The following is an 18558-nucleotide window of genomic DNA, read 5'->3' as shown; positions in this document are numbered from 1 at the left end:
CACTCCACAGTTAAGAATGGTGTATAATTTAGCTACTAACTCTGTGTACACACAATATTTTGTACTTTGATAAGTGTCAAAGATATAGGAGAAAAGGACAGATTGGGAGGAGGGAAATATGGATATATTTACTCTGTGTGTGTCTTAGAATTGTTGAATTATGCATTTTTTATGTATTATTTATTTAATTTTTAAAAATATTGTTTTAAAGTTTATTCATTTTGAGAGAGAGAGAGAGAGAGAGAGAGAATGAGGGCACAATTTTGGGGGTGAGGCAGAGAGAGGGAAGGAGAGAGAGAATCCCAAGCAGGCTCCGTGCTGTCAGCACAGAGACCCATGCAGGACTTGAACTAAGAACTGTGAGATCATGACCTGAGCCGCAATCATGAGTCAGACACTTAACCAACTGAGCCACCCGGGCGCCCCGACTTATTTTCTTTTTATTTAAAATATGACCATTACAGAATCCTTGACAAGCATTGCTTCACAAATAACCACGTTTAAACAGCTGGTATAAAAAAAAATTAATTATTGAATTAATTGGAAGAATCACAGTAATAGAAAACATGTACAGTAATTTACAAATTCCATTTTTAATGTAAACCTAATTACAGGAATGAGTTTTATTTACTGAAACAGAATGCAGTGGTGGTTATTAATATTGAATGGCTTTATTAGTCACATAGAACCAGGTATGGAAACCTAGCCATAGGATCGTGGTAAAAATTAACACAATCATATTCACCACCATAACCCTGCCATAGCCAATGTACGATAAATAAAATTTCAGTTATTTTAACAAAATATTACATTAACACATTCTAATATAATAAATTATGACTAATACATACTTTATCTAAAATACTTCTGGGGCGCCTGGGTGGCTCAGTCAGTTAAGCGTCTGACTTCGGCTCAGGTCATGATCTCACGGTCCGTGAGTTCGAGCCCCGTGTCGGGCTCTGTGCTGACAGCTCAGAGCCTGGAGCCCGTTTCAGATTCTGTGTCTCCCTCTCTCTCTGCCCCTCCCCTGTTCATGCTCTGTCTCTCTCTGTCTCAAAAATAAATAAATGTTAAAAAAAATTAAAAAAATAAATAAAATAAAATACTTCTATGTTTATTTTGAAAATAAAGTGCACTCCATTTTCTTATTACAGGAAAACTCAGACAACCACTAGATGATAGATGATGATAGATAGATAGATAGAGATATATCTATGGCAAAAAATAATGACATTTAATGAAATAAGATATGCAAAAGCATGTGTGGAATATTCAGCTGATTCAGTATCTTTTTTTTTTTTTTACCACAAATGTAGCTTTATTTTTTTTCCTTTTTTTACTATGAAATTTATTGTCAAATTGGTTTCCATACAACACTCAGTGCTCATCCCAACAGGTGCCCTCCTCAATGCCCATCACCCCCTTTCGCCTCTCTCCCACCCCTCATCAACCGTAGTTTATTCTCAGTTTTTAAGAGTCTCTTATGGTTTGGCTCCCTCCCTCTCTTTTTTTTTTTTCTCTTCCCCGTCCCCATGGTCTTCTGTTAAGTTTCTCAGGATCCATGTAAGAGTGAAAACATATGGTATCTGTCTTTCTCCGTATGACTTATTTCACTTAGCATAACACTCTCCAGTTCCATCCACATTGCTACAAAAGGCCATATTTCATTCTTTCTCATTGCCACGTAGTACTCCATTGTGTATATAAACCACAATTTCTTTACCCATTCATCAGTTGATGGACATTTAGGCTCTTTCCATAATTTGGCTATTGTTGAAAGTGCTGCTATAAACATTGGGGTACAAGTGCCCTTATGCATCAGTACTCCTGTATCCCTTGGGTGAATTCCTAGCAGTGCTAAAAATATGGAACGCTTCACGAATTTGTGTGTCATCCTTGCGCAGGGGCCATGCTAATCTCTGTATCGTTCCAATTTTAGTATATGTGCTGCCGAATCGAGCACCTGATTCAGTATCTTTGTCAATAATTCTTTCTATTAGAAACCAGCCCAATCACTGTCAGACTAATTCTGCTCCACTGCTAGTTAGAAGAACCCAACAGCTAGGTGCACCTGGGAGACCCAGTTGGTTGAGCGTCAGACTTCAGCTTAGGTCATGACTGCATAGTTTGTGAGTTCGAGCCCCACGTTGGGATCGCTGCGGTCAGCCTGTCAGCACAGAGCCTAGTTCAGATCTTCTGTCCTCTCTCTGCCCCTCCCCAGCTTGTGCAATCCCCCAAATAAATATTGAAATAAAAGAAGAACTGAACAGCTAACATCAATCCCGGCAGCTGATATTTTGAAAGGAAACTGATGAAAATTGAAGTTAAAAACATCACTACCAAAACCTACAAATAAACCACAAAATGACTATTTCTATCCCTTTCGTCAATAGGTGACATCCGTTAGCAGATTTGACAATGTTTGCTTTCAGGAAAAAAAAAAAAAAAAGAAACAACCAAAAGTTACTAGTCAAAACTGCTTTTTACCCTCTGAACTAAGACTCCACCTCTCCAATAGGATTGCTCCCTAAACACTTGGCAACCTTAATTTTTGGCAGCTCCAAGCAAGAGAAATCAATAAAAAGAGTCCCATACAACAGTATCAAATTGTAGTCATAGACAGAAGCAGCCTGAGGTGAATTTTAATTCAACATGAGCACCCTCGAGAAAATTTTCTGCTCATGACAAAGGGAGAAAAACCTTGGATTTCTCAAATATTTTCTCAGTGCTGAAAAATTAGCTTCCTTCCACAAGTGTTCCTTAAAGAGCACAGTTCAAAATTATGTTGCATAATACGATATTACAAAGACACAGTACTGAAGACAAAGACAGGGGGCATAAGTGAAAACACCATATAAACCTGTTATTTTAGGGAACAAAGTCGATTGCCAACAATTATATATAGTTTTCACAATTGTATCTCAATGGAATTGTTTCTGGATTGTTTCATTTTGACTTCTCTCATATTTGGTAGTAATGCTGTTCTTTCCTATTTTCTTTTTTTGTTTGTTTGTTTTTTTGTTTAATGTTTATTTTAGAGAGCAAGAGCATGCATGAGCAGGGCAGGGATGGGGGCAGAGAAAGAGAGAGAGAGAGAGAGAGAATATTAAACAGGCTTCATGCTATGCGATACTGGGCTCAATCCCGCTACCCTGGGATTATGACCTGAGTTGAAAACAAGAGTCAGTCTCCTAATCAACTGAGCCACCAAGGTGACCCTCTATTTCCTCATGATAAAAGCAATTAATGTTTATTGCAAAAAGCAGTTTAGAGAATGCAAATGATAAAAATGGAAGATGCATAGAAAACAATCAAGTAGCTTCACCAGTTCACCAATGTCAACATTTTACTACATATAATTCTCATTTTTGCCTAGTCTTATACATACTTACATACATATTTCTAGAAAAAGTTATGACCATGCATGGCATTTTCTTCATGTCACTGATTTTTTATGTAATAAATAGTGGAATACAATTTTTAAGATAGTGACAATTTTTGTGAAGCCTCATATCAAATGGCTGTTCTATATAAATTTAAGTATGTTATCAAATCAATTTCTTTTATTTCTTTTATTTTTTAAATGATTATTTATTTATTGTGAGAGTGAGAGAGTGAGTGAGCAGAGACGGGCAGAGAGAGAGGGAGAGATAATCCCAAGCAGGCTTTGTGCTGTCTGAGCAGAGTCCAACTGGGGGCTCAAACTCAAACCGTGAGATCACGACCTGAGCTGAAATCAAGAGTTAGAGGATTAACGAATTTAGCCACCCTGGCACACCTTTCTTCTTTAGATATTCAGTGTTTTCAAGTTTTTGATCCAGTAAATAAATGATTTTGTTGAAATAGCTTTCTTATAGCCATAGATGTTAAAAACATTACAATTTTTTAGGATATCTTTATTTTTTTTCTACACTGGGAAAAATGGAACCTCATCCACATAAAAAGCATTCCTGTGATACAGAGAAATAAAAACATTTTACGTTAGTAATGAATCTAAACTAAAATTCCAACAAGGATGTGAAAAAACAATTTGTGTCTACCTGTCTGAAGAGCTAACAGAAAAAGCTACTGCTTCTAAATGATTTAAAACTGAAAATGCTTTACAACGTTGTGAAGGAGGACTAGTAGAAAGCTTAAGAAGAAATAAATAATGAAGGCATTATTAATTTACAAAACACATAACCCAATGCAACTATTTTTACTGAGAATTTATTAATTACTGATGATGAACGAGATAATGATGGCAGTAGGGACATTAGGACCTAACCGTGTGTTTCAAATTTAATACGGTATTTGAAAAAAACAAATGCGGTACATACGAAACCGGAAGTCTGATAATATGATACAAATGCACTGCCACAGTAAGTCAAGGGAGAAAGTGATGAATCATAGAGTAGGCAGGAATAATTCAGATACAAAAGGCAGAATTTGAAACCAAATCTGAAAGAAGCTGATTTCAGATGACACTTACATCCACTTTTGCATAGAGTTAACTTATCCTATTATCTGTCTGTCATTTTACTTTGTTCTTGTTGTTACAGAATATTCTCCTTCATTGAGGATGCACACAGCATGAACAGTGTAAAAAATTTTTTAAAAAATATGCAAAATAGATTGAGGGTGTTTTAAGAATTCCCAGAAGCATTGTACCACCCACCCACCCCCTTTTGATAATTTATTTGGGAAAATACTCACACATAATAATCAGGTTATTCTATAATGCATTTTCCTCATGAAAGAGGAAAATGGATGCATCATCATTTAGTAAGTCTATCGATATACATGGCAAAACAAAATCTAGACACTATAGTAATAGGCAGCTAGATAAATAAGCACATAAGTGTGCGTTTTTCAAGCTTACAGATGAGAATGTAGAGAATCTCTAAACAGAAGACAGAAATTGAAAGCGTGAAAGCATGATTGCAGAAGTAATTGTGAAAGTTTTCAATTGGAAATAACGTATCGTTATCAGCTGATGTAAAATTATGCTCACTGGACTATGGTATCATCCAAAATTACTTAATTGAAGCCTCAGAATCATTTGCCACAATACATCCAAACATGATACTTACATACCACAATTAATCATCAACTGCAAGGTGAAAATGGCTGATGCTTCTGGTCGTGTATTAACATATACTGAAGTTATTAAATATATGAAATATTAAGATATGTCCTCTTGGTAGTGAACTATCTTCAGAATAGCTCTTTTATCAGTCAGTTACAATTGCATACAAGGAAAAATAACCTTCTTCAGGGAGAGGAATGAAGAAACCATGAGGAGACCTGAAGTCTTTGACATTGCTCTTGAAATAACCTCTGGAAACGTGGAAGAATCTGTACTTTGAAAACAGGTAATGACTGACAAGAATCATATAAAAGCATAAAGTAGTATACCATTTGTAATTTAGTCTGTGTCATTCATTTACATCCATTCCACAGATTCTTAATCAATAGTGTGTGGCTGAGTTTGATGCCATGTGGAAAGCAGTGGGTGAAATAGTAACTTGTTTTAGCCTCCAATTACACAAGAAGGTAAGTGGCAGTTCGGAATCTGTTAACCTGGATGCCACAGAAAACACAATGACATGTACCATTGTCATATATATATATATATATATATATATATATATATATATGTGCGTATATATACGTATATATATATATATATATATATATATATATACACACATATATGTGTGTATATATATATGTGTGTATATATATATATATTTTTAATGTATTCAGAGAAAATATGTCCAACATTGGTGCAGCAGTTCAACAGTGTCATTAATAAACCATGATCTTCCATGTTTGTGTTCTGTGACTCTTGGAAAGTTGGCCTTTCTCCCCACAGTAAAGATGGCTGCCACACTCTGGTCAGTAGTAAGGGACAGAAAGATGAAGAACTTTCTCTTTTAGAAACAATGGTACTGGTCAGAACTTGGTCATGTGGCTAAGGAAAAGAAATTACCATGACTAGTAAAGATCAATCATAAAATAACCCTTGAGGCTGGTGTGTAGGCCATGCCCTCCCTCCTATCAAGGGTTCTCCCCCTATTACCTAGGCCATTGTATGAAGTAGGCATTTATTCTTAACTCAATGGGAAGAATTAAATTGTTTCTCACTGTGGAGTTACACAATCTAATTTTCCTTTTTAACAGTTATTCTAGGTTCCAGGTAGAAAATGAATTGTCAAGTTTCTACAGTCTAAGAGGATAGAAATTAGAAAAAGTCTGAGTAACTTTAGGAAGAGGTAGGAATGCCCAGCCTCTGTAAGTTGCAGTCACAATGGAACAAAGTATGAAAGAGATTTTTTTGTGATAATGTTTATTTGCCACAATCATGGTTGAATTTCATCTTAGGCTCACCAAGCTGGAGAAGATCTATTGTACATTCAAAGACTCCCTTTGGCATGCCTTGCTCCCAACTTCTGAATACCACAGTTCGACCTCACTGGGATTTTTTTAATCTTCATAGTCTCAAGTCCTATATGTAAACTGTTAAAAGCAGCTCTGATCCACTCATTGAAGTCCTTTGTACAGTATGTGCTCTCAAGGCCACACTTCCCTTTGAAACATTTGTGCGCTATGTCCCTGTAGTCCAAGCACCATGTAAACCATGCTAGGAGCAGAAGTTCTATGAATGAAAAACTCTGCAGTAATCTATTTTCTCCATTCTCCTGGTTCCATTGGGAAAAAAAAAAAAACAAAAAACAAACAAACAAAAAAACAAACAAAAAGAAAAACTTCTCTGCCCAAACAATATGCACAGCATTCCAGTTAGAACATATCTTATACTTCCATGATGAAAGATAGATGTTTTCACAAAAGGGCTTCTACTTGAACTAAATCCCTATCAGTATAATGTTTGCTTTGATCAGGAGACAACAGTGGGAGGGTATTCTACAAGAAAATATTATGATGCAAGTTGGAAAACTCCCCAAGTGGCATATGCAATGTTATGATTTGGAAAATTCTTAGATTTTCCTTATCATTTCTTCTTTCAGCTTCGTACCTGCCAAAGTCCACTTTCTCCAATTCTCTATCCACGCTCCTTCAAGTTCAGTGCTCAGTCTTGACCCAATAAAATATGTAACCAAATGTTGTATGACTTATCATATTACTCCTTTTATTGCTAAATTATGCAAATACATTTCTTATCACTTTTTTCTTTCTTTCTTTCTTCCTTTCTTCCTTCCTTTCTTTCTTTCTTTCTTACTTTTTTTTTCTTTTCTTTTTTTCTTTTTTTGGTGAATAGCATCTAGTTTAGGGATTTTACATTAAAACAATGTTTTCTTACATCCTAGAATTTGCCTTATTTGGCCTAGTCATCTTCCTACCTAACTAGGTCTTAGTGCCCAACTATAGTCAGGTGAGAGAAGCCATTATATCTGTTACCAAACTTACTTGATTCATGCTACCAATCTGTTTGTGTGGATATTTAAAGACTGACCATGTTTTGATTTGTGGTTGCCAATTTGCACTTCTTTCTGAAATATGTGGTTATTATTATTATTATTATCAGTGGATGTCACAATGTTAATGCAATCTATACCCACTAGATACTTCTCTTTTTGACCGGGACTTCTTCCTATCACTGTCAATGGGTCAATTATTTTTCCTACCCAGGATCCAAGATAGACAAAGCAGTTCTGTAGTATAAGACCTTTTCCTCTCTAGGAAAATGATTCTAATTATGAAACTTAAGGAATAAAATAAAACAACAAACAACAACACAAAAAGCCACAAAGCTTGTTCTTCTCCTGGCAATAAGAGACTTAAAAAATTCCACAAAAAAGTGTATCTAAGTATTAGGTAAAATACTAGTATTGATGATGTTATTATGGAAAAGTTTTAGACCTTATAATTGACTTGCAAAATATTATAATTCTATCCAAGGTCCTTTATTGTGTAGGATTAAAGTAAGAATGAAAACATTCCATATATTTGCTACTAAGAAATACACTTAACCAATATCCTTTTGTGTATATATAACAAAATGCAGCCAATTTATCAAATATTCTATTCCACTGCTCAACAATAGCATGTGAAAAGATTTTCATTGTCTGTTACTAATAACTGCATTGCCATTTTTTTTTTTCTTTCAAGTGGGGACGAATGTTTTTGTTTGTTTTTTTAAGCTCAGGCGAAAGTTTTTAGACCACCAGGAAAGCTATATTGCCACAACCTCAGAGTAACTCATGGTGGTTAAGATACAGAAGGATAATAGGAACAAAACAATAAAATATAATGCTTTGTCATCTGGTGTGTATTTTAGACACATGGGATAAATCAGGATAGACAACTGTGATCAGAGACAGAGCTGGTCTCCCGGGTTTCTCTTCATGATTTTCCTCAAGTTGGGTTTCATGACTCTTATAATCTGAGACCTAATTAGAAATATCAGAATAAAATAACTACTAAGAAGAGAATTATCTAAACAGTAAATTCTATTCCCCACATTAAAGTTTTTTAATAGCCTAAGAGAAGAAGAAAAGAAAAAAAAATTAAATGGATTAGGAAAAACTTTTTGAATTCCGAAATATCTTCAAGAATCCTAAAAGCAGCTCAAAAAATATTTGTTATAGAGACAAATGTGTCCTCCCACAAAATTCATATGTGGAAGACAAACCCCCAATATCTTAGGAAATATTTTTGTGTGTAAATTTGGAGATAAAGTCTTTAAAAAGTTAATTAAATAATTAAGGGTAAGGGTCTTAATCCAATAGGATTTATGTCTGTGTAAGAATACTTATAGCAGAGGGGTGTCTGGTGTCTCAATCAGTTAAGCATCTGATTTCAGCTCACGTCATGATCTCATGGTTCATTAGTTCGAGCCCTGTGTGGGGATCTGTGCTGATGGCTCAGAGCCTGGAGCCTGATTTGGATTCTCTGTCTCCCTCACTCTCTGCCCCTCCTACATTCATGCCTTCTCTCTCTCTCTAAAAAAAAAAAATAAATACACATTTAAAAAATTTTTAAAAAGAATACTTACATTAGATTATTCATAATTTCCAAAAATTGGAAGTAAATAGAATATCCTTCAAAAAGTGAATATTTAAACAGGTGGTGTTACTTTCACATAACGGAATATTATTCTGCTACTAGAAGGAATGAGCTATAAGGTCACAGGAAGACATGAATGAATCTTTAATGCATATGAAAGATGTCATTCTAAAAAGTTACAAACTTTTTAGAACATTCTTTCAGGAAAAAGAACTAGAGACAGTAAAAATAAATCAGTTTTTTCTACAGTTTTGGGGAAGAGCGGCTTGAAAAGGTGAATAACAGTATTTTTAAGGTCAGTAAATCTGTTCTGTATAATAATGTAATGTTGGATCCCTGATGCTATGCATTTGTCAAAATCTTTAGATTTTAAACCCTAAAGGGTGAAACAACATAAGCAAAATGAAAATTAGAAAAAAAAAAAAAAAAGGAGATTGAGGAATCCCAGGATGGAATGATTCAGCCTATGACAAAAATACATAACACTATGACATGTATGAAACCATTTATTGAAAGAAGTGAAGGAAAACGTACTGACCTAAGAACATTTGGAAACCAAAGCTGGTGTTTTGAAAACTAAATGCAAAGGGAGTTGTGCCTAACATCCGCAATTGTTGACAGTCGTTTCCCATGTGCGTACCAAGCATGTTAGGATATAAGAGGATAGAAAGGGTCTCTGCTAGCCAGGCTTTTGTGTTGAAGCTGGAAGAGATAAGCGAAGGGAGAAGGTGGCAATGAGCCAAGCACTAACAGAGTCGGCAACATCGATATAAACACAGGTAGCTTAGTGTACATACTTAATATGCATGTAATATACATACATCACATGTAGAAGTATTTATAGACATGTCTATACAAGTAGGATAGTGTACCTATTTGTAGAATATAAAGAAATGTTTCTTTGCTCTGTTAGCTGAATGAGACTGGTAGCAATGCCATCCCAGTAGCAATAAACTTCTTCAGTACCCAGATCTTGCATTCAATTCTACTCAGCAATAAAAGAAACTGAAAATCCTTACAAGAATGTCTAAATCTAGTATTGAGACAGAGAATATATATAAGCCTAGAACCTCTTATATACAGAAAATTTAAAAATTCCTAAAAAACAAAACAAAACAAACCCATGAATATTTAATATATATATACATATTCGCCAAATAATCCCCAGCAGTCAAACTGGAAACAGTTTGAAGAGATAAATAAAGCAAATAATATTGGATTATAACTGAAAATGTAAAATAAATGTCCATACATCCATAGACATATAAATAAATAATTGAATAAATAGACAAGCTAACAAATAAATTTGACAGAAAAGATAAGTCTCCTATGTGAAAGAATTTCAAATAGTGTATTGAGATACTTTGCCATTAAGAAAGGGTGAGATAAGTACCCACACTTTACGTGTGAACTGTTCATAGGGACTTCCAAAAGGAATAGGTTGGAAAGGGGAAAAAGACTAACTCTGCAGTACAGAAATTTGACAAATATTGCTTCAGTCAGTGAGTAAGATAAACATCAAGAAAGGTAAGTCACGTTGATAGCATGTACATGTAATATGTTGACAAGAATGGTACTACTTACCTCTGTGATCTTCCCCTCAATAACCCATATGTATGAACTAATCCTGAGAATAAAAACCTGAAACAAGCCCCAATTTTACTATCTATCTCTCTCTCTATATATATGCCAATACTCCTCAAAATTATCAAGCTATTTACAAGGTAATATACACATACATATATATATATTACACGCCATAAATATATAAGCCATATTTACCCTATATATATAAAGTAAATATATATATATATATATATATATATATATACACACACACACACACACTCTATATATATGGTAAATATATATATATATACTTTATATATATATATGGTAAATATATATACATTTACCTTATATATATAAATATATATATTTACCTTATATATGTAAATATATATATATTTACAAAATTGTCAAGGTATTGACAAGGTAATTATATATATATATATATCTGTAATATATATTACATTACATAATATATATTATATATGTTCTCTCTCTCCATATATATATACAGATATATATACATACATATATATATATACACACACACACATATATATATATATATATGTAAATAGGTCAATATCGATACTGTATTATTAACTAAAGTTCTTACTTAAGACGATATTCCTGAGTGCTCATTAAATGCACTTCTACTCTAGAATCCCACCCAGGAAAGCACAATACATTTAGTTGTCTTTTCTACTTAGTCCACTCCTACTCTTGAATGAACCCATTCCTTAGACTTCCCTAGTTTTGATGGGTTCATTCAAGAGTAGGAGTGGACTAAGTAGAAAAGACAACTAAATGTATTGTGCTTTCCTGGGTGGGATTCTAGAGTAGAAGTGCATTTAATGAGCACTCAGGAATATGTTCTTAAGTAAGAATTTTAGTTAATAATAAAGTATCGATATTGACCTATTTACTGTGGCAAATATGCTAATGTAAAATGTGAGCAATAGGGAAACTGCTTGTGAGGTGTTTGGTAACTGTATTATCTTCCTATTTATTCTGCTAATCTAAAATTGTTCTAAAATAAAATGCTCATTAATACTTAGAATACCATTACAATATCTTAAAAAATATTAGTTCTCTACAAATTGACCTATAGTATAGATCCAATAAGCTTTCAACCAAAACTTCAGCAGATGTTTCACCTTTGTAGAAATTTGTGAACTAGTTCAGGCTATCAACCTGACTTACCTCTCTTGATATTTATCTTAGTCACCAAATGAAATAATTTTTGTCAAATTTCTGCACTGGAGAGTTAGTCTTTTTCCCCTTTCCAACATATTCCTTTTGGAAGTCCCTATGCACTGCTCACACTTAAAGTGTGGGACTTATCTCCCCCTTTCTTAATGGCATAATATCTACATACATTATTTGGAATTTACTCTAAATTAATTCTTTTTTTAATTCTTTTGTCAATGTTTATTTATTTTGGAGAGAGAGAGAGAGAGAGAGAGAGAGCCAGCAAAGGGCATACAGAGAGGAAGAAACAGAGTCTGAAGCAGGCAGGCTCCAGGCTCTGAGCTGTCAGCACAGAGCCCGACACAGAGATCAAACCCTCTAACTGTGAGATCATGACCTAGGCTGAAGTCGGACGCCCAACTGACTGAGGCACCCAGGCGCCCCTATTCTAAATTAATTCTAAAATTTATGTGGAAATGGCCAACAACCTAGAATACCCTAAGCAACTTTGAGAAAGAGAACATAGTTTGAGGACTATATGGACTACCTTATTTTAAGACTTATTACAAAGTAACAGAAATCAATACAATGTAGTGCTGGCTTCAAGATAAGCAAATAGGTCAGTGGAACAGAATAAGAAGTTGAAAATAGAACTACCGTCAGAGGAGAATGAATAGCATTTTTAACCAAATGCTATATATTGCTTCCTGTGCTGAGGGTCTACAGAAGGTAATCTTTTGTGAAAGTAAGGTGATTGGTTGGTTTAAATGAAATACTAAATTTTGCAGTTAACATAGGCATATGAAGCCATATGTTCAGTAACCCACCATCATGGTTAACCCTGAAATCGACTCTTAAGAAAAATAACATGATTAAGATTGTGCTTTTATGGGGGACCCTGCGGGCACCTGGGTGGCTCAGTCAGTTGAGTGTTGGATTCTTGATTTTGACTCACGTCATTATCCCAGGTTCAAGAGATCCAGACCCATGTTGGGCTCCACGTTGAACATGGAGTCTCTCTCCCTCTCTCTCTCTCTCTCTCTCTCTGCCTCTACCCCTCTCCCCTGTTTGTTCATGGTCACTGTCTCTCTCTAAAATACATATATATATATATTTTTTTTTTCAATTGTGTTTTATGAGTTAAAAAATCTAAATGTCCATATCCTCAATAACAGCAACCATATCGTAGATGGTATCACAGCCATGAAGTTGGCCAATTCAGAACCAAGGAGACAGCAGGAGACAGCGCACATTATTTCTTTCCCATTCTCTACATTCAATTTGTCACTACATCCCATCAAATGGGCCTTCTAATATCTCTCCCAAAGTCTGTATATCTATGGCTATGGTTTTGCCTGAAACATCCATCCTCAGATCATTATATTGTTATTCAGTTCACACACTGTTTTCGTTTTTACTCCCTACCTAATTGCATGAGTTTCAGAGTGGTCTTTGTCACGCAAATATGACATCCCTTTAATAGTTTCACAAACACCTGAACAACCAGTTGTTCTAGGGACCTGTGGTGGTGCAATGCTGGCTGCTGAGGAGAATTGAGAGAAGCAGACGTACATAAGAGCACCCATTAGGAACTCTTATTATATGCCATTATATCAACATATATCATTATATGTTATTATATCAGATCACATGGTCCCCTCCACCCAGAGTTTGATGTCCTTAATCAACCACCTGATACCATCATAATATGTGAAATATTGTACTTAAATATTTTATAAAACTGTTGTCAACCACATCATATTCACTGATTTCAGAAAAGGTATTTTGTACTTATACATTTTGATAAAATTTTACAACTTCTATAATTCTATACTTTTTTCTCACTTAGACATGCAGTCATAATTGACAAAATCTCATATTTGGCATGCTTTCTCTATTTTTACTAAAATTTTCATTTACATGGTAGAAGTTAACATTATATTCATTTAGAGGATCTGAGGGTATATATTCTGTTGATTTCCTAGAGAAAGCCCTTTTGAGAAATTAAGAGTAGATATAGGCTGTAAATCTTTGAAACATATTAGTAAAGATGACCATTCATTTACTATTTTAGCTCATTTGTGCACACAGACCCAGAGCATGCCAAGACATTTAGGAAAGTAAAATAACTAAGTCAGAAACATTTTAGAAGGCTGATCAGAGAAACAACTCGCTAGTTATCCCCAAAAGGAAAGGCCAGCAGACTAAAATAAATGTTCAAAGAACAGCCCTCATCTAGGACTTTCCAGGGGATGAATATGATGAGAAGATTGTGGTGGTTACAATGTTTTAAACCAGAAAAAAATGAGCAGCATCAAAGCAAGGATGTGTGTGTGTGTGTGTGTGTGTGTGTGTGTGTGTGTGTGGCCTGTTTGTCATTGAGATACAATTGACGTTGTATACATTGTGATATTGTGTAAGTTTAGAATGGGTTAATAGACTTATATGTTGCAATGTCATTACCCCAGTAGTATTAGCTAACATCTTCATTATTATCATATTATCTTTGTGGTTAGAACACTGTATTGTATGTTTCAAAGTTGCTAAGAGATGCAATCTTACAGGCAAAGATTCTTGAAACAGGACCCTCTCCTAGATGATAAAAAGACAGAAGGTACTAGGGTGAGGATTAGAGACTAATTTGAATAATTAGTCTGGGCAGGAAAAAAGGGTAAGAGGAGGTTTTAACTCATGTGGAAACTCATGGTCATGTTCACTCCAGACCTCTCAGATCTTGGGAAACAAAAGAGATGATTTCAGGTTTCAATTGACCACTGAAGAAAAAAATGCTTTTACTAGACAGGGGCTCCAGCAAAGAGCTATACATGCAAAGATATGAGAATCACATCTGGTTCGGATTAGGATAGGCCAGAGAATGTTGTCTCTGCCCTTGAAGTCTAATAGGAGATAAGACTGTGAATAGAACACTGAGAATGAAATGTGTTATATTTAATGATAGAGTTATTAAAAATTCCTCGGCAGTACAGAAAATAGACTAATGTATTCATTTTCACCAAATTACTCGATTTGTTCAAAGTTTTATTAATCCTGTGGACCATCTGAAATTCTCATCCTGATAGACCCAAAGTGATTGTTCAGATAACTCATTATACATGCCTTTTCTCTAAGGAAAATCTTCACTTTTTCCAGATACTGAATCACTATAATTAAATAGCATTTCTCCATAATGAGCTACATTATGTTCTGTTAAGTGACTTTCCACCTTAAAAATGAATTTATGAGAGGAAGTATTCATTTGAAATCCAATAATTGTCTCTTTCTGATATTTAATTGGGAATTTATCTTTTTAGTTTATAAGAGTAGTTTCCTTAAGAAGATATGGGTATCTTTGGGGAAAAAAATGAATAAATCAGTAAGATATCATCCTCCATGATAAATTATTCTTAGATTATGTATATTAAATTAATGATTGTATATTATTTTTACTAGATTGATATAAAATACATTCTAATATTCAATCCTTAATTTGAATTAAAGATTCCTGATTTCTAATTTCTGATTAGAAATTTCTAATTTCTGATTCCTAATTTCTTGCTCTCTTTCATTCTTTTTCTTCTTTTTTTTTTTTCTATCTTACTTCCTTTATTTATATTTTTAAGTAATAGTGTCATTTTATTGGTGTCGCCATGTTGCCCTTCCATTTCCATAAACTACTCTTGGGTGAAGACTGCATACTCCTGGAGCCAATCACCTAGGAATGGAACATTTTTTTAATCTGCAGTTAAAAATGCAAAAAATTTTCCTAAATTTAATAGAGAATATGGAAAGTTATGACTCATCCAACCTTAATATTCAGCAACATAAAGCAACTTCCATAGATTATACTCAAACTAAAGCTTTACAAAACTTTGTTTTACAAAGGTGAGAATAAAAACATGCAAAAAGTCAAAATAAATTCAGTATGTGTAATGTAGCATCCCTTAGTCTGCTATTGAATATAGTTTTTACCTTGTATTCTCAAACTGTTGCCACATCTGTTGTGTTGTCCACATTTTATTTATGTAAACTTTGATTCAAGCATCTTCAGTATCTAACGTATTTCTTTTACTTTAATTCTACACGCTGCTAATTTCCTGTCTCTATAAGCCTATTTCTTGAATATTAACATATATTTTTAATGTTTTTTTTTATATTTCTTGATTAAAGTGACAAATGACTATTGTCTTATACACTATTCACAAGCCACATTTTCCGCACAGAATACCATTTCCAAATCAGAGGTCACTAAAGAAATACGTAGAAAATTTTCAAGAAAAGAAATTGCTTATCTATTTACTGAGAAACCAAGTAGAGAAAATAAAGTAGGACAAAATATTCTTTTGGTGTCCCACATATAGGACATTTCATGGAGGCAATTACCAGTTCTTTCCTTAGCCCTTTAACAGGCACACAAGCAACTTGATACAAGTAATATGAGCACACTTCATGTTGTTACAATATTAACTAAGCTCATGCAGGGTCACATGGGCAATATCCCTGAGTCACATGATATACTATAGAAAGGAAAGAGGGAGTGGTTTTAAAATTCTAAAATAAGTTTTAAAATAGCTGAATTTTCATAGCTACAGATAAGGAAATTAAGGAAAAAATACACATCAAAGTGATGATAGACGGAGATATTCTTTAACAGTGCAGAAACAGCACCAAAACATACTTTTCATAATTCCACCATAGTTTTAATGGCTAAGAACCAAAAATAGATTAATAAGATATTGCTTTACATTCATTGACGTATTAAATCTCTAACTACCCTTCCGACGTAAATGCGACCTGACAGAACGCGCAGACACAAAGTGGCAACAATAGATTTAAAACCCTTTGTTTGTTTATTTCTTTTAAATTAGAATTTATTTCATCATACTCTTCAAGTCTTATTTTATGAAGCAGATTTTACTTAGAGACTTTAAGTGTATTTATTTATTTTTGAGAGAGAGAAAGAGAGAGGCATGCAAATGCATGAGAAGGGGATGGACAGAGAGGGGGAGAGAGGAAGAGAGAATTCCAAGCAGGCTCTGTGCTCAAAGTGAGGCTGGGTCCATGACCACGAGATCGTGACCTGAGTCAAATCAAGAGCCTGATGCTCGACTGACTGAGCCACCCAGGCACCCCTAGAGACTTTTTAATAACATTTTTCAAACATTATGTTTATTGGTACATAATTTATGCCTTTATTATGGTACATAATTATGATCCATAATTATTGCCTTAATGTTCTATTTTGAATGTATTATTTATTTTTTTTTAAATTTTTATTTGTAAATAATCTGCAAAATCCTGAAAATATTTATGTATTCTGTTTGTATAAAGCATATGAAATATATGATAAATTAGACAGCTAGCTAGCTAGCTAGATAGATACAGAAAACTAACAACTGAGATAGTGAAAGAGAAATACAGGCGTACTTTGTAGATATTGTGGAATCCATTCCAGACCACCACAGGGAAGCAAATACTGCAATAAAATGAGTCAAATGATATTTTAATTTTGGGGTTTCAGTGCATGTGTAAGTTATGTTAATTCTATATAGCAGTCTATTAAGTGTGCGATGACATTATGTCTAAAAAACACAATACACGTCTTTATTAAAAAATACTTTACTGCTCACAATACACGTCTTTATTAAAAAATACTTTACTGCTAAAAAGTATTAACTGTCCTCTGAGCTTTCACCAAGTCATGCTCACTGATCAGAAATTACCCTAACAAATATAATAACATTGACACATTATGTCCCAAAGTTATAAATGTTAAGAGAAAATATGCTATTCCTGGATGCCAAGAGGTAGATTCATTAGTTTGGACTAAGTAAGTCATTCTTCACTGACCACAGCGAAGGATAGCCCCACTCAAAGCTCTTTTCATGAACGATTGGGAAGGATGTTCCTGCTTGGCGCCTCTGGAACGGATGAGAAGATATTGAAATGGATGTTAAGTAAGCAACACTAGCAATGTCCACCGTAGTATCACTCAACAAATGTTTACTGAGTGACTAGTACGTTTTTCACACTCTTGTAGGCTTTAAACATCATTAAATATTTTAGCCTAGTTTTCCACAGGGCAGAACCTGAAGTCTATTAAAGAACATAATCTCAGGGGAGCCTGCGTGGCTCAGTTGGTTAAGCGTCCAACTCTCAGTCTCGGCTCAGGTCATGATCTCATGGTTCATGAGTCTGAGCCCCACATTGGACTCTGTGCTGACAGCACAGAGCCTGCTTGGGATTCTCTCTCTTTCCTCTCTCTCTCTCTCTCTGCCTCTTCCCCCCACTTACACACACTCTCTCAAAATAAATAAATAAACATTAAAAAAATGTAATCTTAGAAAACAGAAGGACAGAGAAATACATGAACCTATGTGAAGATGATCCCCATGTTGTATCAAGCATCTGAACACTATTCAAACAACTGTTTCTCAGTACTTTCCTGCGACATTAGAAAGGAAGATCCCTTCTACCATTAGAACCAGATTTCTTCCCTTCACTTCACTTCACTGTACCACTCTGTATAATCCCACACTTACAGGCAACCAACCATTTTGGAAATGTAGCAATAGGGACGCTCTGGGGAAGGACATGACAAGACTGTGGCATGGACAAAGTGCGTCACTATCAATTTGTATGCAAGTGAAGTTGGTTGGAGGCCACACAGAATAGGTTGCGGCTAGCACTGGATCAAGTTCAATGAACTCAGATACAGTGAGGCAGAGGATATGAAATAGGGCCTCAGTTCCATCCCTACTCACATGGAACTGATTGTCTCCAGGATAGACA

At 34.6% G+C, this 18558-nt stretch overlaps 1 non-coding gene across 1 annotated transcript; it reads right to left on the bottom strand.

Moving 5' to 3' along the window:
* Window positions 1–1859: 1859 nt before the first annotated feature.
* On the bottom strand, window positions 1860–1963 carry LOC122218744. Its single transcript, XR_006202076.1, has one exon. It is a non-coding gene; the product is annotated as a U6 spliceosomal RNA (small nuclear RNA).
* Window positions 1964–18558: the final 16595 nt, after the last annotated feature.

This window comes from Panthera leo, chromosome B1 (assembly GCF_018350215.1).
Source record: "Panthera leo isolate Ple1 chromosome B1, P.leo_Ple1_pat1.1, whole genome shotgun sequence".
Classification (NCBI taxonomy): domain Eukaryota; kingdom Metazoa; phylum Chordata; class Mammalia; order Carnivora; family Felidae; genus Panthera; species Panthera leo.
Note: the sequence above shows the minus strand (reverse complement) of the source record. Positions and strands in the feature narration are given on the sequence as shown.